Source organism: Dasypus novemcinctus, chromosome 28, assembly GCF_030445035.2.
Source record: "Dasypus novemcinctus isolate mDasNov1 chromosome 28, mDasNov1.1.hap2, whole genome shotgun sequence".
In the NCBI taxonomy this organism is placed as follows: Eukaryota; Metazoa; Chordata; class Mammalia; order Cingulata; family Dasypodidae; genus Dasypus; species Dasypus novemcinctus.
In genome coordinates, this window is record NC_080700.1 from 11,551,929 (window position 1) to 11,577,236 (window position 25,308).

A 25,308-nucleotide genomic window follows, 5' to 3' on the forward strand; every position below is an offset into this window, starting at 1 on the left:
ACCCACCCAAAAGAGTACAAGTGTAGATTTTTTGTCCACACAGTTTCAGGTCAAACAAGAATTCTCCCCAAAGTTTAGATTGTTTGCTCCAAGCAAACCTGTGAAGTTGTAATAATTACCCATTTATGGATGATCACACTCAAGCTCAGAGAAGTTCAGCAAGTTGACAAAGTCAACAGTCAGCAATTGGTGGGTGTAAAGGTTCTGAGTCCAAATTTCACCCTCTTGCCACTTGACCCTTCCATACTGGGGTGGAGTTCTTGTTATTTAGAGGAGACTTCCTGCAAGAGTTAACACTATCTTTTCCTTTTCTCTCCTTTTGGTCAACTAGATGTCTCCTTAATGAGAATTATCCAGAGAACTGGGGAGATCCTGAGATCTTGGTGGAGATAAGAGTATACTGTGTGACCTCTAACATTAAAACACTTTTGGAACTGGCAGTGCATTTTTGTAAGGAGCTCAGCAAGTTCAGTAGCCCATTGGCTTACTGAGGGTGCAAAGTGATTTTCACCTTTTCCTCTTTGAGATGGGGTAGGAAAAGAAACAATATTTAAAGACCTCTCAGCATATTTCTCTCTTTTCATCTGACCCCAGGATCTGAGAACTGAAGCTCTTTACTGAGCTCTACATATTTTGTTAATTCAGTATCACACTTCTGTGAGTTTGGTCTCTGGGCCTTTGGGATTCAGCCTGTCAGCATTTCAATATAAGTGGAAAGTGAATGTTGAATATTTATTTAACACTAATTATCCCTACTAAGGACTTCCTTTGTCAAATGTGATTTCTTCAGCTTCATTCTATTGTGCTCTATCATTTCTGTAATTTACAACCAGGCCAGTGATGTTGAATATAAGACTTTTTATTTAGTTTATTTTTCCTCACGACTTCCAGCAGAATAGTAATTGATTTTTGTATTATATCTTTAGTCTTTGCACATACAGCATTTATATCGTATTTATTTCTTATGGATTTCATGGCCTGTCAAATGTATTTTTAATTTTACCAATCCTATAATTTTTCTAATACAATTACGTAAATGTAGAGTGATACATATTTAGTTATTACTTTGGATTCAAAATACTAAGAGTATAAATGAAGGTTGTAGCAATTCAATATTTATAAATTATCTTTACATAATGCTCAAGTGCATACTTAAAGGGTAAAATGCAGGAATGTATATGTATGTGTGTACATGTATATTCATATATAATTAACAATGGGAACAAAAAATCACAAATCACTTTTAAAATTTATTTTTTAATTTTACTTATATACAGGGATCATTTACATGAGATCAGAATTCTCCCCCCTCCCCCTTGGTTCCTATTGTCCACATTTCACCTGTAGTTATACTCTTCAGTTTGTATGTAGTATGAAAATCTTTTTGGTAGCTTAATTAATTGTGATATCATGAGTAGAAATGATGACTAAAGGTGGTAAATATGAATCCAAACTAAATTAAGTACTGAATAAATACCAAAATTCTGACAAAATAATCATTTAATATGATCTGGAGGGAAAAAAAAAGAAAAGAATTACATTATTACAAACTATTAAAATTTATTTTTAAGTTGTTCATCCAAAATCTGTTGAGGCAAATGGCCACAATTTGTTCTAGTTTTCCAGGGTAGATGATGTACATTGATTTGGATGCCTGGTATCCATTCTTCTATTTTCTATTAATTATATCCAAATTCTTCTCTTGGCTACCCAATACAACCTAGTTCAAAGTGTTTCCAGTGGAGTTGACTCCATTCCTTCCTCAAGAGGGGTCAACCATCATCTTGCATAGTGCAGGCAACCGTGATTGGATCAGAGGTGGGCCCATGACTTATTCAGGATCACTGATGCAACAAGACCCCATTGGAAATTCCAGGAAAGGAGCACTCATTCATTCCCACTGAACTTCTGGTTGAGGCAAGATAAAATCTGGATTTAATGCAGTCATCAAAGAAACACAAGAGAAGAGCTGTGTAAGAACAAAGCTAGCAAGCAGAAAAGAGAATAACTACATGGAGATAATTCTTTATAACATTAAGCTATACCCAGTGAGCTCTACCATTCTGATCTTCCCATTAACAAAAGCCCATAAATTCCCTCTTGGCATAAAGGCATGTGAATTGAACTTTCTGTCACGTGTAGCTGAGATCCAATATGATTCACCAATATGAAGAGGGCAAATAAGGGGATGGAAATTCTTTGTTTCACTATGGGGAAGAGACTGGATTCTCATCACAGAAGGGCAAATAACTTTCCAGTATACCAGTCAATCCTGAGCCTGAACAATGCAGACATTATTGAAGGGAAAAGAAAGTTTTGCCATGTGCAAAGGCACATCTGCTCTGCAGGTGGTAGGAAGCCATGGACTGCCTTTAACATCCATAATACTATTGCACAATCCCAGTTACAAGTATTATTCACTTGAGTATATGTATATTATATAATCCAATTGTCTGTCTAGATTTTCTATTATTTAATCTGTTGTCTTGGTGATGTATGGATAGAGACCTCTTTAGATGCTAGAAGCTATTGTAAAAAAATTTATCAATATGAAAGAATAAAAAATGATAAATATAAAATTTATTTTTCTTATTTTTAATTGCTCTGAAAGATAATAAACTCTCTATAGCAAAAACAGATAGTAACAGTGGCAAAAACAAACTAGTATTTTGTATCTATAGCATACGTAAAAGTAAAATGTCTGACAACAATGGCCCAAAGGGTGAAAGGGAGGAATTGGGAGAATACTCCTGTTATTTATAGGAGGTGTATAGGAATAAGTGGAAAGGATATGGATATAGGTAAGACTTCTCTGAAAATACTTCTTCCAAAGCTTTGATTTTGTACTGTGTCAATGTTTTAATATTCAAAATATGAGTGAATCAGAAAGGGTGAAAAGTCACTCAATTGAATACAAATAGATAAATGAATCTAAATGCATTTAAAATAACTACCCAGAAAAAAAGTAATTTAGTTAAGCATCTTTCAGACTCTTCACCCACAGTGAATATATTGTAAGAAGTAATAAGAATTGAAAAACTTAAAAAATTTACAGAGTATGTTTTTTTTTGTGTGGTATAATATTTGTACATTAAGTCTGATTTTTTGGAATGTTATAGAACATTTAAGTATATACATTTATGTTAGGAACTATAGTTCTCACTGGGGGAGAAATGAGGAAAATATGGAATTGGGTATAATCTTGAAGCCTGTGGTATTAGGGTTTTTTGTAGGATAAATTGATTATTGAAATATATTTTCTTCTCTGGCTACTAAAAGGAAGTAGAATGAATGACATTACTGAGCACCAAGATCTTGTTTTCTGAACATTATTCTTCAGTAAAAGTAACCAAGTCTTCTTGGAGAAATTGACGGTTCTAGGACAAGGATATGGAAAGTATAAGTTGAACCTGGGATATCTTGTTGAAGAAATCAAGAAAGTTTTCAAAGGGAAACAGGACATTTTGAAAGACATAGTAGCTGGCTTTTCTGGCACTACCATTGGCATTGAGCATCACCATAATAATAATTAATATGGATTATGATACAATGGATAAAAATGAATCTATGCAAGCATACTAATACTCAAATGAGAGGGATGGGAAATTTTTCTTTATAGAAGAATTCTAGCTACTAAGTGTAAAAGTAATGATAAAATTAGAAAATCAACCTTTTTAAACTGTCCATATAATCATTGATAGTAGGTAAGTAGTATAGATAGATTCTCAAACCATAGAGTACAAAGTTGCCGGGGAACAAAATATTCAACCAGTATTGGTTGAATTCTCCCAGATTACTTTTAAAGACTTTTGATCTTAAAAAGGCACTTTCATCATAGAGAGATCTGTTGCGCACCACCTGAACTAAAAGATCAAACTGGGCATCACCAATAATGGAACAAAGGTACATCGTATGCCACTTGAAATGATATAATGGCAACTACACAACATCACCTATATGGTATTTTTACCTAAAATGTTTAATCTTAATCTATGCATGAAGAACACATTAATCTGGAATCACACCAGCCCCTATTGTGAAACATTCTACAAGAAAATTGGCCCCACTGCTTCAAACATATCTATTTCATGAAAGAAGAAAAAAAATTCTAATCTAAAGGAGAATAAAGAGTCATGACAACTAAATTACATTTGTACAACTAAATGTAATTCATGACTCTAATTGGATCTGCTTTTTTAAAAAACAATAAAGAATAATTTGAGGACAACTGGAAAAGTTTGAATATAGATTCTTTATAGATAATATCATCCAAGTTAAATTTCTTGATATGACCATTGCGCTGCAGTTTCGTTAGTGATATTTGTTGAAGTATTTAGGGGAAAAGTATCAATATCTGCAACTTACTTTCAAATGGTTCAACAAAAATGTCTGTGCATTCTTATATGCCTTCATGTGTGTGCGTGTGTATGGAAAGAGAGAGAATGGCAAAGTATAACAATTTATGAAACTACGTGAACATTATGCTGGTGGTGTTATACAATTCTTTCAACTTGCTTTGGGATGAAAATTTCAAAATATTTATATTGTTGCAAAAATATATATTAGACTAGGGATTTTCATGTGCTTGTTAGCCAAAGTCACACCCCATGAACACTTGAACATATTCCTATGCCTTAGAGGCATGTCTGAGGCCCACCCCTCCCCTTTTATCTCACATCACTGACACCCCACAACAGTGATCCTCCCCTGCAACAGGTGTGACATTACTGCTGCACTCTAAAACCTTCCCATAAACAAAGCCAAAAATTAACCAAATAAAATTAATAAGGAAATAAAAATAAAATACATAAAATTTTTATTCATTTTGTCTTTCTTCACTATAAGATTGATTGTCTTATATGTATGGTAATAATTTCTTTCAGTGTGGTATTTTTTTCACTTTATCTTCAAAGAAGCTTTAGGTTACAGAAAAGTGACATAGAAAACTTAAGGGATTCCCTTATACCCAAAGCCCTACACCTCTCCTACTTATTAATAACATTTTGCAAGTGGATGTTATATTTGTTACAATTGATGTACAAATATTGAAGCTTTGTTACTAACCATGGTCACTGGTTTAAATTATTGTAAACATTTTGCATCATACATGTTCATAAGTGTTGACAAAATTCAAAATGGCCTTTTCCCATTATTTCAAGATCGTGCAGAAAAATTCAGGTACCCAAAAAAATGTCCTATGATCCAATTGTTCTATTCTTCCTTCCCTCTCCCCTTGGAACCTATGATAAGCATTAAGTTTCAATTTTTGAAGAATAAGTTTCATAGTCACATGCAATAATGAGGGCTTGATATATTAGTCTGTTTTCTTTTATTGGACACTGTCTACATTCTTGATAGATTCTTGGCCTCTAATTGAGAATATAACAGGACACCCAAGGATGGGAATTTAATATTTTCTTGTTTATTGTGTGGTCTCCACTCACTGAGTTAACACACTATGACAAGAAGCACACTTTTGTATTCAATAGGGGCATGCCACAGGTGTGGTTTACCCATATATCCCCCCACACCTGACGCCCTACCACAGTAATTCCCCCCATCTTATTTGCCAAAAGAACATTCCCACCATTGTAGTTGTACCCACTGTAGCAGTTTGAGGTTATCTATGAATTCCAAAAAGAAATATTGAATTATGTTTATAAACTGATCTTCTCCTCTGGGCATATTAGATTATATTGAATTCATAGGTTTACATGATTAAGGAATTACATAAAGCTCTTGTGCCAGCATGACAAAGAACAGAGTTGAGGATTTCTGATGTTGGACTTTTGATGTTGGAGTTTGATGCTGAAAACTTAAGTTGGGGTCCTGGGAAGTAAGCTCACAGAGGAAAGAGAAGCCAGCCCCAAGAAGAAAGGAAGCATGGACCCAGAGAAAAACAAGTCCCAGGAACATAGGAACCCGGGAAGCCTGAACCCTCACAGACATCAGCAACCATCTTGCTCCAAGTAGACTTTGGTGAGGGAAGTAACTCATGCTTTATGGCCTAGTATTTGTAAGCTCCTACCCCAAATAAATACCCTTTATAAAAACCAACCAATTTCTGGTATTCTGCATCAACACCCATTTGTCTGACTAATACACTCACATATGTGCCACTCCCCAAAGTTCACCTGCTCTGCCAATCCTCCCACCAGGTACATGAATAGTCTGAAGCCCAACACCCACCCTACACTCCCTTTTATTTCTCCACCATAAAATCCAATCACACAACTGACCATGATCATCTGAATCAATTGCCCAATAACATTCATCCGTGTTATCATAGATTTGGCCCATACTGAGAGTCAATTCATCACCTTCTAATACCTTTGTATCTCCTGTTAATGTATCTTCCAGATTCTACCTCTGACAGTCTGCTCAATTTGCTAGAGTCCTATCTGTGTGGTCATTTAATATTTGTCCTTCAGTGACAGCTTTACTTCAACATAAGATCTTCAGTATTCATCCAAGTTATCCCACATGTTAAAATTGCATTCTTTCTTAGACCTGAGTAATATTCCATTATATGTATATGCCACAATTTGCTGATCTATTCATCTGTTGATGGACACTTGGGTTGCTTCCATCTCTTGGCAATATGGAATAATGTTGTTCTGGACACTGCTATGAATATACCTGTTCATATACCTGCCTTTAATTCTTCCGGGTATATATACTCAGAAGTGGAATATAGTTAGCTTCCTGATGAACTGCCAAGTGTCTTTCACAATGGCTGCATTAGTCTACATGTCCATGAGCACTGTATGAGTGTTGAGTGTTCCCTTTCCTCCACATCTTCTGCAACAATTGTAGTACACTGTTTTTTTTGACCACCACCAATCTAATAGGTGAGATGGCATCACATTATAGGGTTTGATTTGCATTTCTCTAATTGCTAGTGGTGTGGAGCATCTTTTCATGTACTTTTAAGTCATTTGTATTTTTTCTTTAGAGAAGTGTCTATTCAACTCTCTTGGCCATATTTTTAAATGGATTGTTTGACTTTTTACTTTTGAGATGTAGGCTTACTTTATATATGTTGGATATTAAGCCTTTATTGGTTAGATGGTTACCAAATATTTTCTCCCATTGAGTACACTGCCTTTACAGTTTCTTGACAAACTCCTTTGATGTGTTTTTTTTAATTTTGAGGAGGTCCCATTTATTTTTTCATTGTTTGTGCTTTTGTTGTAAAGTTTATGAAGCCATTTCATACTACAAGGTCTTGTAGATGCTTCCTTACATTATCTTCTTGGAGATTTATGGTCTTGACTCTTACATTTAGACCTTTGGTTCATCTGGAATTAATATTTGTAAAGGGCATGAGATGGTGATCTTGTCTCCTTTTTTAAGATATGGATATACAGTTCTCCAAGAACCATTTGTTGAAGAGGCCATTCTTTCTTAGTTGAGTGTGTTTAGTAAACTTGTCAAATATCAGATCATAGGCCCTATTTTGTGTTATCTTTATCACTTATTTCAAGATAGGAACTGATTTACTTTGCAATTTCCTCCTTGACCCACTGATTTTTTAAAAGGTGTGTTGTTTTACATCCAAATCTTTTTGCTTAATCTGGTTCTCTATTCCTTGCTGACTTCCAGCTTCATTCCATTATGGTTAGAAAAATTATTTTTTTATGATTTCTATCTTTCTGAATTCATTAAGAGTTGTTCTATTGCCTAGCATGTAGGATTATGGAGAATTATCCATGTGCACTCATGAATAAAATCTATCCCACTGTATTTGTGTGTAATGTCCTGTACATTGGCTATTAGTTGCAGATTCTCTAATGTATTTTTCAAAGTGTCTGTTTCTTTATTGATCCACTATCTAGATGTTCAGTCTAATGGCGATAATGGTATATTAAAGTCCCATAGTTACATAAGTATTTATAATTGTTCTTCTTGATATATTACCCATTTTATTAATATATAGTGTCCTTTTTTGTCTTATAATTGTTTTACATTTAAAGTCTATTTTCTATGATAGAGTGTGGCTACTCCCCCCTTTTATGTTTATTATTTGCATTTAAAATTGTTTACCAGCCAAACACTTTCAGCCTCATTGTGTCCCTGGATTAAGGTGACTTTCTTGTTGGCAGCATATAGATGGGTCATATTTTCTTATCCTCCCTGCCAATCTGTGTCTCTTGATTGGAGAGTTTAATCCATTAGCATTCAATGTTATTACTATGAAAGAATTACATTAGCCATATTTTCTTTAGGTTTATGTATACTATATGCTATTTTTAATTCTATTTTTATATTTTTACCTATTCTTACACTCTCCTCCAGCTTTCTTTCTTCTGTTTTTTCCCTTTCAATCTGCAGAACTCCCTTAATTGTTTCTAAAAGGCCAGATTTCTTATTGAAAAACACTCAACTTCTCTTTATCTGTAAATATTTTGAACTCTCTCTCATTTTTGAAAGCCAGCTTTGCTGGAAACAGAATTCTTGACTGACAGTTTAGTTTAGTTTTTTTCTTTTAGTACATTAACTATGTAATATGGCTGCTTTCTTGCCGCCATGGTTTCAGATGATAAATCAGCATTTAATCTTATCAAGCTTCCCTTGCATGCGATGCATCTCTTTTCTCTTGCTGCTTTCAGTATTCTCTTTCTCTTGAGCATTGGGCAATTTGACAAGTATATATCTTGAGGTAGGCCTGTTAGGATTTATTCTGTTTGGGGTGCACTGTGTTTCCTGGACAAGTAAGCCCATGTCTTTCAAAATGTTGGGAAATTCTAAGCCATTATTTTCTCCAGCACTTCTTTTGCCTCATTTTCCTTCTCTTCTCCATCTGGGATGCCTCCAGCACTCCTTCTGCCCTCTTTTCCTTCTCTTCTACATCTGGGATGTATTTCATGTTGTCATTCAAAGCCCTAAATCCCTGCTGACTATTTTATCTTTTATCTATCTGTTCTACTATCTTTCTGATTTCAGCTGTGATGTCTACCACATCACTGATTCTTTTCTCTGTCTGTTAAAATCTTCTGTTATGTGTTTCCAGTGTATTTTTTATTTCTTTTCTTGTGATGCATCACCAACATATCCATTATCATTTTATGTGTGTTTACAATTTCTTCAGTATGTTCTCCCAAGGTGTTCTTTTATATCTTCCTTCACTTCATTAAATTCATGATATTTATTTAGACATCTCTGAATAATTGTTCCATGTTCTGGGACTGGGACATTCTTCCTGTTTCTTGGTATGGATTATAATTTTTTGTTGGCATCCAGAAATCTGTTTATCTTAATGGGCTTATTCATTTGGATAACTTCTCTTTCTACTCTAGGGTTTTATTTTGTTGTTTTTGTGTATGTTTTAAGGTTTCACTTTGGCACTTTGTTCCTCTTATTATATTTCCTTGCTCTTATCTATGTTCCCTTGAAAAAATATTAGGGCCAGAGAAAAGGAAAGAGATAAGGAGAGAAAATGAATAATAGTAGTAATAATTTAAAAAGTAGAAGAGGAACTGTAGAAGATCTAGGAAAACAACTAATTTTCTTCTTGATATCTTTTATCTATTCTTTCATTTCATTGAGTTGATTAAAGATATTTTTGGCATCTGATGAGTCACTCCACATTTTGCATCTCTTCCAGCTTTATAGTTTGTTCATGAAACTAAGCCATGTCTTCCTCTTTCTTAGTGTGGCTTGTAATTTTTTTGCTGAAGTCTAAGCATCTGTTTATTTTGATGGGCTTATTCAGTTGGCTAGTTTTTCTTTCTAATCTGGGGATTTATTTTTGTTTGTTTTTGAATTAGGTGTCCTCTTTGTCACTTGGTTCCACTTATTCTATATCCTTGTAGTTGCCTGTGTTCAATGGAAAAAATGTTAGATCCACTAAAAAGGAAATAGAGAAAAAAGTAAAAAATAAAAAGGAATTAAGGAAAAAACAAAAAAATTAGAAAATATAAACAAAAAGGAAAATAATAAACAGGAATAAAAACTTTAAACTTGAGAAAAGAAACAGGAAAGAATAAAATCGCAAAATAAATAAAAAATAAAGTAAAATGAAATAAATTTTTTTAAATGCCAGATAAGTTAGGAGGCAAGAAAGACAAAACAGGGAAAGTCAGGAAGTTGTAAAGGAAGGAAAAATGACATTAAGATAAATATGAAAGGAAAATATATAAAGGAAGCAAAAAATGTTGAAAAATTTTAATAATAAATAAAAGATAGAAAGGAATGTAAAAAGAAAAAAAACTAAAAAGGAGGGAAATAATAGACAAGAGACATGTGAAGAACAGAAAGAAAAAAGAAAGATAGGGGTAGGAGGAATGAATAAGATGAAGAGGAAGGAAGAAACAAGAAAAAAAGAGAAAAAAAAACAAACAAACCAAAAGAAACAAAAATCTGGGTCTCCTCAGATGGCCCGAATTGGCTAGGCATCTCCTCTTAGACTGTCCATTTTGCCCATTTAATCAGCCCACAAATAAAATAAAATAATTGAAATAAAAAAGAAGATAAAATAAAATAAAGATGAAATGAAACAGGCCTTCCAGTCAGGTAATCAGCAACTGATAAGTCCCCTGTTTGACTACTTTTACTAGCCAATCAATTCCCAAAAAGCCAGACTCTCTGCTACAATCTGGATAAGGAAGAAAATTTAAAAATAAACAATGAATAATTTTAAAAAAATAGATTAAAAAAGGAAATAAGAAAAAAAGAAAATAAAAAGAAACCTATGGCAAAGTTTCCTCAGCTCTCCCTGTGGATCACCAGGCTCTGTCTACCCTAAAAGCAGGCTTGGCACATGCCCACCTGTGAGATTGCTCCTCTGCATTTCTTATCTCTCCCAGAGCCTGTTTTGTGGCTCCCCCCCCTTCCCTAGAACTGTCTGCATGACTCCCCCTTCCCCAGGGCTGGTTGGGTGCTTTTCCTTTCCCCCTTGGCTCTTCTCATATACTGCCTTTGTACTGGAGCCAACTGAGTGGCTCTGCTTTTCCCCAGTGTCCAAAAGGGACCCTCTTCAGCTGCCCTTTTCTATCACCCTTGTGATATCCTGGCTTCCATTCTTCCTGGGAAGCCTGCTTACCTTCCTATAGTTTCTAAAGGAAGAGTGCAACTTACTGTTCATTACTCTGGCATCTTGAACCATCCATCATTCTTTTTAATGGAAAGGGCTCAATTATTATGGGTCATTGTCAGTAGTGAGCAAATGGCAGAGCAGGGGAGAGAGTGCTGGGCTCAATTCCAGAATACTTACTGGCTTCCTGAACCTCTGTCGAGGACAGGAATCTCACACAGCCCACAGTCTGCTCCCCTTCTGTGTTAGGAGAATCCTTTTTAGTGTTGGGCATCTTTACCTTGTTGATCTTCTGTCTAAATACTCTAACCATTTTAGAAAGTGGATACTAACGTATCATACTATTAATGTAGAACTGTTTACTTCTCCCTTTTTATTTGTTAATTTTTACTCCATATATATTGAAGCTTTGCATTAGGTGCATATGTATTTATAATTGTTATGTCTTCTTGTTGCATTCACCATTTTCAGTATATAGTAACTGTCACTCCTTCATTACTGTTTTTGACTTAAAGCCTATTTTATCTGATATTATTGTAGCTACTCACATTCTCTTTTTTTTCTATTTTATGGTATATTTTTCCATAACTTTACCTTCAACATACATATATATTTGAATATAAGGTGAGTGTCTTATAAACAGCATATTGTTGCAGTAGGCTTTTTATCCTTTGTTCAATCACTGCTTCTTGGCTGCAGAGTTTAATCCATTAATATTTATAGTAACAGATAATGCAGGACTTTCATTTGTCATTTAATTCTTATACCTTTTTTGATCCTTAACTCTAATTTTAATTCTTACTTTTATATTCATTTGATTGCTTCCCTCATACGGTTTGAATTTGTTCTTGTTTATATCTACATTTTTTCATATATTTTGTTTGTTCTTACTATTTGATTAAAATTTACAATCCTAAATCTATAAAAGTCATATCTGCTATGATAACAACTTAACTTGAATAGCTTGTTCATACATTGTTTCTCTTCCTTTCTGCTCTGTGGCCATTTTTTTGTACTGGCTACAAAATATAATTTTGTACACTGTACAACCAAAACCATAGGTTTATCATTAGTTATTACAATTGCATTCATTGTATCACTTCTAATAAGTAAAAATATACTTATATATTAAACAATAGTGCAATAATACTGAACTTTATAATTGCCCATCTAGACATGTTACTGGAAGTTTTTCTTCTTTATTCTGTTTTGATCCACTTCTTCTGGTCTTTCCTTTTAGTCTGAGGAACTCCCCTTAGTATTGTTTGTAGGGCAGGTCTAGTGATGTTGAACTCTCTCAGCTTTTGATTATATCTAGGAATATCTTTCTATTTCCCTCATTTTCTTTCATTTTAATAATGTATTTTATTCAATCCCAAATATCCAAAATATTATCATTCCACCATGGACTCAATATAGAATTATTGATGTGACATTTTGTATTTTTTATACTGTGAAATATGATGTGTACTTTAAACCTACAGGACATCTCAATTTCTGTACCAAATTTTCAAAACCTACAGTGAAATCTAGTCTCACTGAAACCAAAAATGTCTTCCTTAACAAAAATATTCATATATATTTCACATTTTTTTATTTGTAAAATTTAAATTAACTAAAAGTACATAAAATAAAATATGGGGTTCCACAAACCACACAAAGGCCCAATAGGTTCATGTAGCTAGTGGTCACCATATTGGACAACACAGCTCTAGGCTGTTGTCACAGACCATTTGGATTATACAAACCAGTTAGGGAAAATTTTTGGAGCAATCACCCAAAATTCATGCATGGCTATATTTTCATACTGTGGTACTAATATATTATGTACTTATAAAATGAACACAGAATTTAGAAATGTTAAAGATGAAATAGTATTTTAAAATGACAATATTATTTTATTCTGTTAAGCAGAATACTTTTTTTAAACCTACGTGTTTGAAAACTTCATTATTCTTTTAAAATTTTTTAAATGTAATTGCCTATTTTTAAAAGCTACATAGATCACAAAAATATTACATTAAAAAATATAACAGGTTCCCATATACCCCACACCCCACCCTATTCATCCCACATCAAAAACCTCTTTCATTACTGTGGCACATTCATTGCATGTGGTGAATAAATTTTGGAGCACTGCTGCACTGAATGGATTATAGTTTACATTGTAGTTTGCACTCCCCCCCAGGACATTCAGTGGGTTATGGCAGGATATATAATGTTCAGCATCTGACCTTGCAATATCATTTAAGACAACTCCAAGTCCCAAAAAATGCCCCTACATCACATCTCTGCTTCACACTCCCTGCCCTCAGCAACTACCATGGCCACTGTCTATACATCAGTGATGCAGTTTCTTCTACTACTAGAGTCATAATAGTTCTATAGAAGAATACCAGTAAGTCCACTCTAATCCATATTTTATTCCTCCATCCTGTGGACACTGGGATGGTGATGTCCAATCCACCTCTAAATTGAGAGGGGGTTTAGATCCCACATGGTTGATGGATGTGATTCTCTTGCTTGCAGTTGTAGTCACTTTCAGTTCCGTGGGGTGGTGCTTCACCATCTTCACCTCCCTGTTAGCTGACCTGGGTAAGTCCAATGAACCAGAGAGTAGGAATTGCAACTCTTCTGAGGCTCAGAGCTCAGCACACAATGGCCAGTACAGAGATTCAAGTCTCCTGAGTAAACACCAACCCCAGTGTCAACCACAGGTTCAGAAAAAATGACAGAAGTGGCACACGTAGAAACTTCACATCTGAGTCCAACTCCATCACATTCAGGAATACAAATTACAAGGCAGGGCCCATTGAAAAGGTAGTGAAATCCAGAGCCATCTGCCATGACCACAGAACCTGTTGGTCTCCATAACCCTCAGGAGCACCAGGAACTGGGGTAGTATCTACTTTGGCTATCTCTTGGATCTTTCTGAGGTGTGCATAAGTGCGACCCCTCTGAAGACCTTCCAACTCTTTTTTAAAGACTTTTAGCCGTGTAAAATCATTTGTCTTTACCATTATTCCCCTTTTATTCAAGGTCTTTTTCTAGTTGCATCACCAGCTAGTGATTGGTAGTAATCTCTCAGCACCAGGGAGGCTCATATCCAGGAGTCATGTCCCATGCTGGGGGGAAGGTAGTGCATTTATATTCTCAGTTTGGCTTAGAGAGTGGCTACATTTGAGCAACATGGAGGCTGTCAGGCGGTAACTCTTAGGCACCCTGCAGCTCTAGGCCTTGTTGAAATTTCAGGCACAGGATCATAAGCATAGTCGTTGCTATAAAAGGCTCATCAATAGATCACCCTTCTTCATTGGTTTTTGCCCTTGCACTTGTGGGATTGTTGCTGTTCCTTTGGTAAATGTGATAGAGCTCCCCTGGCTAGGATTTCAGCACTCCCTCAGTTGTTGTTTGTAAGTGTAACTACTATGAACATACCCAAAGAATATTCAAATGTTTTTATATACCCCATATACATGTCCTGAAGAACTCCTTCCCAGTCATGTGTCCCCCATCACTAACACCCCACACCAGTGTTCCTCCCCTGCCATAGTTGAACCCCTCTGTGATCCAAAACTTCTTCAAAAATGAAGCCTAATACATTGCCAAATTAAATTAGCAGGAAAATGAAATAGTAATGATAGATTTAAAGATTAGAAATAGAATACATACTAATTTAGAAAAACTAAAATAAAGTAAAAAATAAATTGGAATATTAAAAAATGAAAACTATCACAAAACTTTGTTTTTGATGTTTTGCCTTTCATCACTGTAATAGTTGTTGTCCTATATGTACAGTGGCAAGGCAATTTCTTTCATTTCTTCCTCAGCATCTATATCCTTTTTTAAAAAAAATAATTTTGTCTTCAAAAAAGTTTTAGATTACAGTAAACTCACTTATACAATAGAGGGGACTCCCATATATCCACCATCAAACCCTTTACCCCCTTCAGCAGCAATGATCTTTTTACATGTTCATGTTATATTTGCTGAAGTTTGATATACTAATATTAAAACGTAGGTACCAAACATGGTTCCATTTCCCCTTACCTGTAGCTTTTTGCTTGCTGTCTGCTCTCTGTGTCCATTTACTGTGTGTTCTTCTGTGTTAGTATTTTATTTTTATTTATCCCCCCCTTGCAGCTTGCTTGTTTTCTGCTCTCTGTGTCCATTCACTGCATGCTCTCCTGTGATTTTTCCTTGTCTCCCTTTTTGTTGTGTCATCTTGCTGAGTTGGCTCTCTGCAGCCCTTGTGGGCTGGCAGCACTCTGCAGTGCTTGTGAGTGAGCCTGCCTTCACAAGGAGGCCCTGGGATGTAAAGCCAGGGCCTCCCATATTGTGGATGGGAGCCCAAATTATTGAGCCACAGCCACTTCCCAATGGTTCCATTTTGACTTACACTGTGGTTTATATTTTAGACTGCACAATTTCCTCAATTTTTAGTTGCATTATGTTTTGCATTATGGTTTACATTTTAACCTATACACTTTTATACATTTTTGGTGAAATTTAACATGTCTTATATCCATCATTGCACAAACTTGTGGAACAATTCCAATGCCCTCCAGTTACCCCTGCTTCCATCTATTTTATTCCTCTCCGCCCCTCCCCTCAGGGCCCACAGTGACAACCAAGCTTCACTGCTTGAAGGTCGAATTTCACAGATAATTGCAACAATGCTAAGGGTTTGACACATTAGATTGTCCTCCTTCATTGGGAGCCACCAATCCCTGGAGATACACAATTCCCTATGGTTGAGAACATTAAGCCCCCCCACAATGGGGTATACCTTCCCATTCATTGTCTAGATCTACACCCAATGGTATAATACACTACTACAAGATGAACACTCACACTTTCCCTAGAAGCCTGCCCCTGTGCCAGATGATAGAAACTAAATAATAGTACATACTCTATAATTAAATTTACATAAATTATTGAACATAAATTAAATAATATCAGTAGATACCTGACAGAGTACAAGGAAGGAATGTCTTGGAGGAAGGAATTAAAGATGTATAAAGGGAAAGAAAACATCCTACAATGTTATAACATCTTACTCCCATTAGACTCATAGCTATTAAAAAAGCAGAGGACTACAACTGTTAGAGAGGATATGGAGGAATGGTAACTCTCATGCACAGCTGGTGGGAATGTAGAATGGTGCAAACTTTGTGGAGGTCAGAATGGTTGTTCCTCAGAAAACTGACTATAGAACTGCAGTAAGATCCAGTAATTCCACTGCTGGGTATATACCCAGAAGAATTGAAAGCAAGGCCATGAACAGAAACATGCACACCAATGTTCACAGTGGCATTATTTACTATTGCCAAAAGTTGTAATCAATCCAAATGCTCTTCAACAGATGAATGGATAAACAAATTGTGGTATATGCATACAAATTGTGCATATACATACAGTACTTCTAATTTTTAAAAAAATTTTTCTTAACTCGTCTTTTTTTAAAGATACATAGATCACAAAAAATGTCACATTAAAAAATATAGGGAAGCAGACTTGGCCCAGTGGTTAGGGCATCTGTCTACCACATGAGAGGTCCATGGTTCAAACCCTGGGCCTTCTTGACCCATGTGGAGCTGGCCCATGTGCAGTGCTGATGCGCACAAGGAGTGCTGTGCCACGCAGGGGTGTCCCTGCATAGAGGAGCCCCATGTGCAAGGAGTGCGCCCCATAAGGAGAGCCACCCAGTGCAAAAGAAAGTGCAGCCTGCCTAAGAATGGAACCGCCCACATGAAGAGCTGACACAACAAGATGATGCAACAAAAAGAAACACAGATTCCTGTGCTGCTGACAACAACAGAAGTGGACAAAAAGATGCAGCAAATAGACACAGAGAACAGACAACCAGGGTGGGGGGGGGAGTGTGGGGAAGGGAGAGAAATAAATAAATAAATCTTTAAACAAAAATATAAGAAGTTGCAACATATTCTACCCCCCACTCCCCCATGCCTCCCACATCAACAACCTCTTTCATTAGTGTGACACATTCACTACATTTGAACACAGGATAACTTGGCTGAATCCTGAGGATCTTATGTTGAATAAGGCAAGCCAGGCATGCACTGAAGGACAAAGATTACATGGCCTCACTGATATGAATTGAGAAAATTGAGTAGACTCATAGAGCTAGAGTCTGGAAGATTCATTTTTATGAAATAGAAAGGGAGAAGAAAGCTGTGAGCCAATGCCCATATGGGCAAAATCTATGATAAGGTGGAATTGTGTAGTTATGCCATGGACAGATATGACAGTGGTGCAATGATGTTATTGGGTTAGGCAGTTCTGATATTTCAGGGGGGTAGTTTGTGGATGGGGAGTTGAACTGTCCATTGAATTGGGGTTAGGGTTGGGGAAGAAGCAGTTGAACACCTGGATTGGTGGGTATGTGATTGAAACTACAATGTTGAGAATGCTCTTTTGGCAATAGGGCATGATAGGATGACTAGCTTAGGGCATTGGATGTGGGGGGGCATTTAGGAGACAGTGCACTAGGAATAGGCTTCTAAGGAGTGTGCAAATGTTCATCTTGATATAGCATGTTATATTAGTGGGCAAAGACTGACATAATGAGCAGGATGTTGCTGGCCCAGGGAGACATGCATTATTCTCAAAAAAGGGGTGGGAGTCTCTTGAGAGCATGAATGGTGCCCAATAAGGGAGAACAGATCAGTGTGTCAAGCCCTTGGTGTTGTTGCAAGTAACTATGAATCTAGTCCTGCAAAGAGTGAAGCCTGTTGTTTGCTCTGGGTGCAGAGGGGAAGGGAAGGGAGGAATAAAATAGATGGAACAGGCAGCATTTTGAGGGCAATGAAAGTGTTCTACATGATCCTGCAATGATGGATACAGGTCACATTAAGTTTCATCAAAGCTTATAAAAGTGTACGGTCCAAAATATAAACCATGATGTAAACCACTTACCATGGTTGCTAGATATGCATCAACATTTGTACATCAGTTGTAACAAATGTACCGTATACATATAAAATGTTATTGATAGAGCAACAGAAAAAAGGGGAAGGTTGTCTGATATATGGGAGTCCCCTATATTCTGTATATGACATTGCTGTGACCTAAAACTTCTTTGAAGACAAAATGAAAAAATTAATACATTGGAGGAACAAATGGAAGAAAATGTCACTCTACATACAGGACAGCAGATCTCACAGTGATGAAAGACAAAGTGTCAAAACATTTTATAATTCTTCATTTTTTTATTATCCCAGAATTGTTTAAAAAATTTTTTTTTTGTATTTCCTATTTTAAACCATCATTATTATTCCATTTTCTAATTTTTATTTGGCTGTTTTATTGGCTTCATTTTTTAAGAAGTTTTGGATCTCAGAAGGGTTAAATGGTGGCAGGGGAGGAATATTTATGTGGGGTGCCACTTAAAGGGAATAAAGGGGAGAAGGCTCACATGGGCATATATATTAGGCATATAAATGTGTTAAAATGTTAATGGAGGTTAGTCACAGTGGATGGATATTCACACAATAACTAAAAGAGTATTGAAATCCCATCCTGGAGAGTTTTGCCACATTCTGATGAAACAGCAAGAAGCCTCAAGTTCAGATGCAAGGGTTAGTGAAGGAGGATGGTCCATTGATGGGCTCTTGATATAGATGATAGTCTTATGAACCTTTACTCTTGAAATTTAAATTTAGCATTGTATTGTAGGATGCCTAAGTATTACCCCCCAGGGCCTCCTTCCTGCTCAAATGTGGCTTCTCTCTAAGCCAAACTCAGCATGTAAATGTATTATCTTCCTCTAAGTGTGGGACATAACTCTCAGGGATGAGCCTCCCTGCCACCAAGGGATTATTACCAATCATTAATTGATGATGCAACTACAAAATGACCCTGAAAGAAGGAGGCAATGGTATACACAAATGAATTTAAATGACTAAGTCTCCTGCTGGGGAACTATTGTGATTAGTAAGGGAAAGAATTGTAGTAGTGATGTGGAGAGGATGGCCACAGTGGCTGCTGATGATTGGGAGAGGGAAGAAGAGATATGCTTTGGGGGCATTTTCAGGATTTGGAGTTGTCCTAGGTGGTGCTGCAGGGATGGATGCTGGACATTGTGTGTCTTGTCGTGGCCCACTGGGTGGACTGGGGGAGTGTGGACTACATTGTGGACCACTGTCCATGTGCTGCAGCAGTTCTCCAGAATGTACTTTCTGGGTGCAGTGGATGTGCCACAATGATGGAAGAGTTTGTTGATGTGGGATGGGTGGTGTGGGTGGGGTGGGGGTTATATGGGGACCTCACATTTTTTTAATGTAACATTTAAAATAAACTAAAGAAGAAAAAAATGAAAAAAAGTGTCAGGAGGTCATCAGAGGGTTCATGTTTTTGCACCCCTCAGCAGGATCCCAGAGACAGCCAAAGTAGATACAACCCCAAAGTAGATACAAAGTAGATACTGGTTCTCCTGAGGGCTATGGAGACATACAGGTTCTACGGTCACGGCAGATGGCTCTGAACTTCAGTGTCTTGTCAGTGGTCTCTAATTTGTAATTTGGGTTCCTGAGTATGATGAATTTAGACTCAACTGAACCTTTCTACACATGCCTCTCTTGTCACTTTTATTGAATCTGTGTTTGGGGTTGGTTATACCCAGGAGACTTGAAGCTCTGGACTGATCATTTTCCAGGTGGGTCCTGAGCCTCAGGAGGGTTGCAACTCACACTCTTCGGTTCCTTGGTCTTAACCAGGTCTGCTAACAGGGAGGTGAAGTTGGTTAACCACCACACAGGGGATCCAAGAGAGCCTGCAACTGCAAGCAGGAGATTTGTACCAATCAGCCATGTGGGATCTAAGCCCCCTCTTGATACAGAGGTGGAGTAAACATCACTAATCCAGGGTCCACAGGATGGAGGAATTTTATATGCATTAGAATTGACTAACTGCTCTTCTATTATAGAACGATTGTGACTAGTAATGGAACAAATTGTAACATTGATGTGAAGAAAGTGGTTATGCTAATTCCTGAGAACAGGGAGATGGATGAATATATATGATGAGGGGCATTTTAATTACGTGGAGTCCTCCTAAATGATATTGCAGGGACAGATGCTGGACATTATATATCCTGCCATAATGCACTGTATGGACTGGGGGAGACTACAAACTACAATGTAAACTATAATCCATGCAACGCAGCAGTGCTCCAAAATGTATTCACCAAATATAATGAATGTGCTACAATGATGAAGGCAGTTGTTGATGTGTGAGGAGTGGGGTGGGTGAGTGTGGATTATAGGGGAACCTCTTATATTTTTTAATTTAACATTTTTTTGTGATCTATGTATCTTAAAAAAATACAGTCAAGAAAGGCATAAAGGTAAATAAAAAAAGAAAGACAAAAAAATTTAAAAATATATAGTTTAAACTATAAACCATAATGTAAACCCAAATGTAACCATGGTTAGTAGCTATGTTTCTATATGTATACATCAGCTGTAGCAAACATAACAACCACATATAAAAAGATCATTGCTGGGGATAGGGGTAGAATGTTTGATGTTGGCTATATTGGAGTCCCCTATATTTTAAATGTGACTTTACTGTGATCTAAAACTTTTTTGAAGACAAAATTAAAAATAAAAGGATGTAGACACTGAGGAAGGAATGGAAGAGATTTCCTTGCCACTTTACATGCAAGGTAACACCAATTATAGTGATGAAAGACCAAATGTCAAAAACAAAATTTTATGATATTTTTCATTTTTTAATACCCCAATTTATTTTTTACTTTATTTTTTAAAATATTTTTTTTATTTTTTTCATTATCTTTTTCTCAAATTAATATTTCACACAAAATATACTGGGGAAAGTGTAAACTACAATGTAAACTATTATCCATGTGGTGCAGCAGTACTCCAAAATGTATTCACCAAATGCAATAAAGGTGCCATAATGATGAAAGAGCTTGTTGCTGTGTTAGTAGTGGGATGGGGTGGGTGGGGGGTATATGTTAACCTCTTAATATTTTTTGAATGTAACATTTTTTGTGATCTATATATCTTCAAAAAATACAATTTACAAAATCATGGTGTGGGAATTTGGGAGTGGGGTATACGGGAACCTCTTATGTTTTTTAATGTAACATTTTGTGTGATCTATTAACATTAATAAAAGCTAATTTAAAAATAATAATATGGTAACAAATAATTCTTTTTACAAAATTAAAAGAAGTATCAGAAAAAATTTATCATCTTAAAAACCTGAAATGGGCACACAATTGAAACAAGCTATTGAATTCAAGCTACTTTGTAAATTTCCTAATTGTTTAGTTGGATAATATAAAAACTATTACATTCTGCTATAATTAATAAAGTACGTTTACTCATATTTTTTAAAAAGCTGGTTCTTTGAGAAGATCAGTAAAATTTACAAATCTATAGGAAGATTAACAAAACAAAAAGGGGCATATAAATACAATTAGAAATGAAAAGAGGGAAGTAATGACTGACCCCACAGAAATAAAAATTATCAGAAGAGTATATTATGAGAAACTGTATGCCAACCAACTAAACAACCTAGAAATGGTAAAATTCCTAGAAATGCACAACCTTCTCTGACTCTATAAGAAATTCAAGGACTTATCAAACCAATTACATTTACAGAGACTGAATCTGTCATCAAAATCTCCCAAAAAAGAAGAGCCCAGGACCAGATGACTTCAGAGGTGAATTCTACCAAACATTTCCACAATAATTAACACCAATTCTGTTTCACCTCTTGCAAAAAATTGAAGAGGAGGGAAAATAACCCCACACTTTTAATTAAGTTGATATCACCCTAATATCAAAGCCAGACAAAGACACTACAAGAAAAGAAAATTACAGGCCCATCTCTCTAATGAACATAGATGCAAAAATACTCAACAGAATACTTGCAAATCAAACCTAGCAGCATTATCAAAGACTTATACATAATGACCAAGTGCAATTTCTTCTGGGTATGCAAAGTTGACTCAACATAAGAAAATCAAACAGCATAATATGCTGAATTAATAAACTGAAGGAAAACAAAACACATAATCATCTCAGAAGAGGCATTTGACAAAATCCAGCACACTTTCTTGATAAAAACCACTTCAAAAGATATGAATATAAAGAAATCTCCTCACTCTGATAAAAGGCATATATGCAAGCCCTCAGCCAACATTGTAGTCAGTGGGGAAATGTTGAAACCTTTCCGTCTAAGATCAGAAACAAGACAAGGAAGCCCAATATCACTCAAAACACTGCCATTGTCTCACCTTGATCAACAAGACATTAAGGCAGGGAGACTGCCTTTGATCATTAAAAACAGGACTTCCTTTGTTGCAAAATTATGTCTAAAATCTGATGGAAAAGATTTCATAAATGCTTCAGGCTGATATTTGTTCTTCACAAAATAAAAAGTTAGCTAAACTGAATTTCTGCTGTTAGCAGGTAACACCAGTTATCAGTTACAATAAATAGACCCATTTTCAGTAAATGAAGTTTCTTTTTTCATGTGCGACTGACTTGCTGGATTACCTATTGTCATCTTGGCAGTACCACCTCTCACTGCCAAGTCTGGGAACCATGGTTCCCAGAATGCTCCTTCCTATATACTCCAGTATTGGATTGCTGCCAGTGGGAGGAATGTGCATGGGGTTTGGAAAGCTAAGCCATCATTCTTAAGAGGTCATGGTGTCCAGAGGCCTTGAATTCTTGGCCATTTTATTCACTCTAGCTTCCCTCACTGCTCCAGTTTTTCAGACTGAAGAGGATTGTTTTGCTCATCCTCTGGCTGCCCTGCCCAGACCTTCCCTGCCTCAGCTCCCCCCACATAGGTGTAAGCCCTAATTCCCATATCAAACCCTTTACTCACAGCATATTTGTGGTGGCTCCATTTTTCAGACAAAACACACTTCTAGTACCAGAAACTACACTGTGTATTATAGAATATCAGACAAAAAAAACCTTACATAGAGTCTTGAAAAACTTTGTCAAGTGAAAAGGGAAACAGTAATTAGTAGAGCAAAGGGTCTTTTCTATCTTTACAAAATTTGATGGCTAAATTCACTGAAAGTAATGTATTTGAATGATGGTGAAGATTCTGTGTAAGGCATCTTTGCTGATAAAAACCTCAGTTTTACTTTTACTTTTTCTTTTTTTTAATGTTAAAGAAGATTTAGATTACATAAATGTTACATAAAACATATAAGGGATTCCCATATGTCCCCTCCCTTACCCTCCTACACTTTCCACATTAAAAACATCCTTTATTAGTGTAGCGCATTTGTTACAATTGATGAAAACATATTGAAGCATTGCTACTAACAATGGACTACAGTTTACATTATAGTTTACACTCTGACCCACACAATTTTGTAAGTTATGACAAAATATACAATGGCCTGTATCTGTCACTGCAATGTCATGTAGGACAAATATAATGTCCCCAAAATGCTCCTTTTTTTACACCTATTCTTCCCTCTCCCATTCCTCAAAACCTCTGGTGGCCACTGCATTCCATCAATGATAAGAGTTCTTCCACTGCCGGAATAATAATGTCTGCTTCAGTGCACTCTTCATTCCCCTTGGCTTTACTTTTAAAAACATGCCCTTTACTGCTTCCTCTCCTATCCTCTGAGAAGGCTGGCTGCACTGCCCCAATTCCCAGTATTATAGACCATATTCCCAGCATGCCTCCAGCCTCACCCCAGCTCTATTGTAGCTTTATGTTCTGATGTTAATATCTGAAAGAGAAGCTCTACTGGCACCTGCTGACATTGGCTAGTGGACTTCTGTAATTGCCTGACATTCTCAATCTCTCTGCATGTTAAAATTGCTTAAGGAATGGATGTGCTAAAAGTCCAGTACCTAGAGATTGGTACAGGAAAATGTCACAGAAATTCAGTAAACACACCCATTGTTTTAAATTATTAATGAAGTCCATGATCCAGTACAACATACCTTGCAAAGAAAACGTGGAAAAGCACTGAGCTTTCAGAAAGCCCTGGCAGTCTCCCTCCAAACTCTATATTTACCCACATGTCAATCTATATTTGAATTAAAGCTCTAACCTGTGTTTTACTTGTGATTTTAAATTTAATAAGTTATAAGGCCAGTAAAATTTAAATTTTAAAAATAATTTCAAAAAAATTATACTTGTGTATATTTTAAGATGTTTTGTGTATTTTCCTCACAAGGGCTGGGTTAAATTAAAGGTAAAATGGGAAAAATGGCAAATTTTATGCACCCAGTGGTTTTTCCCCCATGAAATAATACTGTTTCTGTCAGGATAGGCTAGGTTTTCCCATGGTAACAACCCCCCCAAATCTCAGTGGAATTTCACAGCAGAAATTTATTTCTCACAGAAATGATCCACTGTCAGCAATCAGAGAAGCTCTGCTCATCACTGTCACTCAGGGATCCTGGCTATTGGAGATATCCCTTCACCATGTACTTTGGTAATCACAGGAGCAAGATGAAGAGAAAAGAGAATCATACATTGGCCTCAAGATTTCATCTACTGCCACTATTAGGTTACATCAGTCCAGATTATATTATCAATGGAGGTAACATTGTTCCCTCTGGGGTGGTGAAAAATGATTCCTGAGGGACAGATGACTTAAATATTACAATGTTCTATGGCCCTCCAAAGGACCACTCTATGTGAACAGATACACTGTGTATCTGTGGTATTAAAATTTCTTAAGTATGTTTTTATTGGTGGTAAGGAAAAATGTCTAAAAAGTCTTTTTTAGTGGGTAATAATGAAAATAAGGCTGCACAACACTGGTCTAGAAGAAAGCCTGCTAAATTGGAGAGTCAGGAGGTATAATTTCTAATTCTGGCATGTAGACAACTTGATCACTGTATAATGCGTAGTTCTGCTTCTCACCTTTTGATTCTGTAACTGAATACGTACATATTTTACTGTGTCTCTAAGTTCAAGATACAGAGAATCCTTTATTCGATGCTTATTTATTTAGACCTACTATGCACCAGGCATAGGTCTAGACACTAGTGTTACAACCACAGAGACAGAACCCTGCAAACACATGAGGCTTAAAATCTATGGGAAGATGGGTAATAAAGAAGATATATACCATATGATAACAAAGAGAAGAAAGTAAAGGCTGGGTAAGATGGAAGAGAGTAACAGGGTGGAGTGTGCCATTGTGAATAGTCAGAGTAGGTGAAGTGAAATTGAGCAAAGGCATGAATGAAGAAAGGAGGGAGATCATGTGACCACAGAGGAAGGAA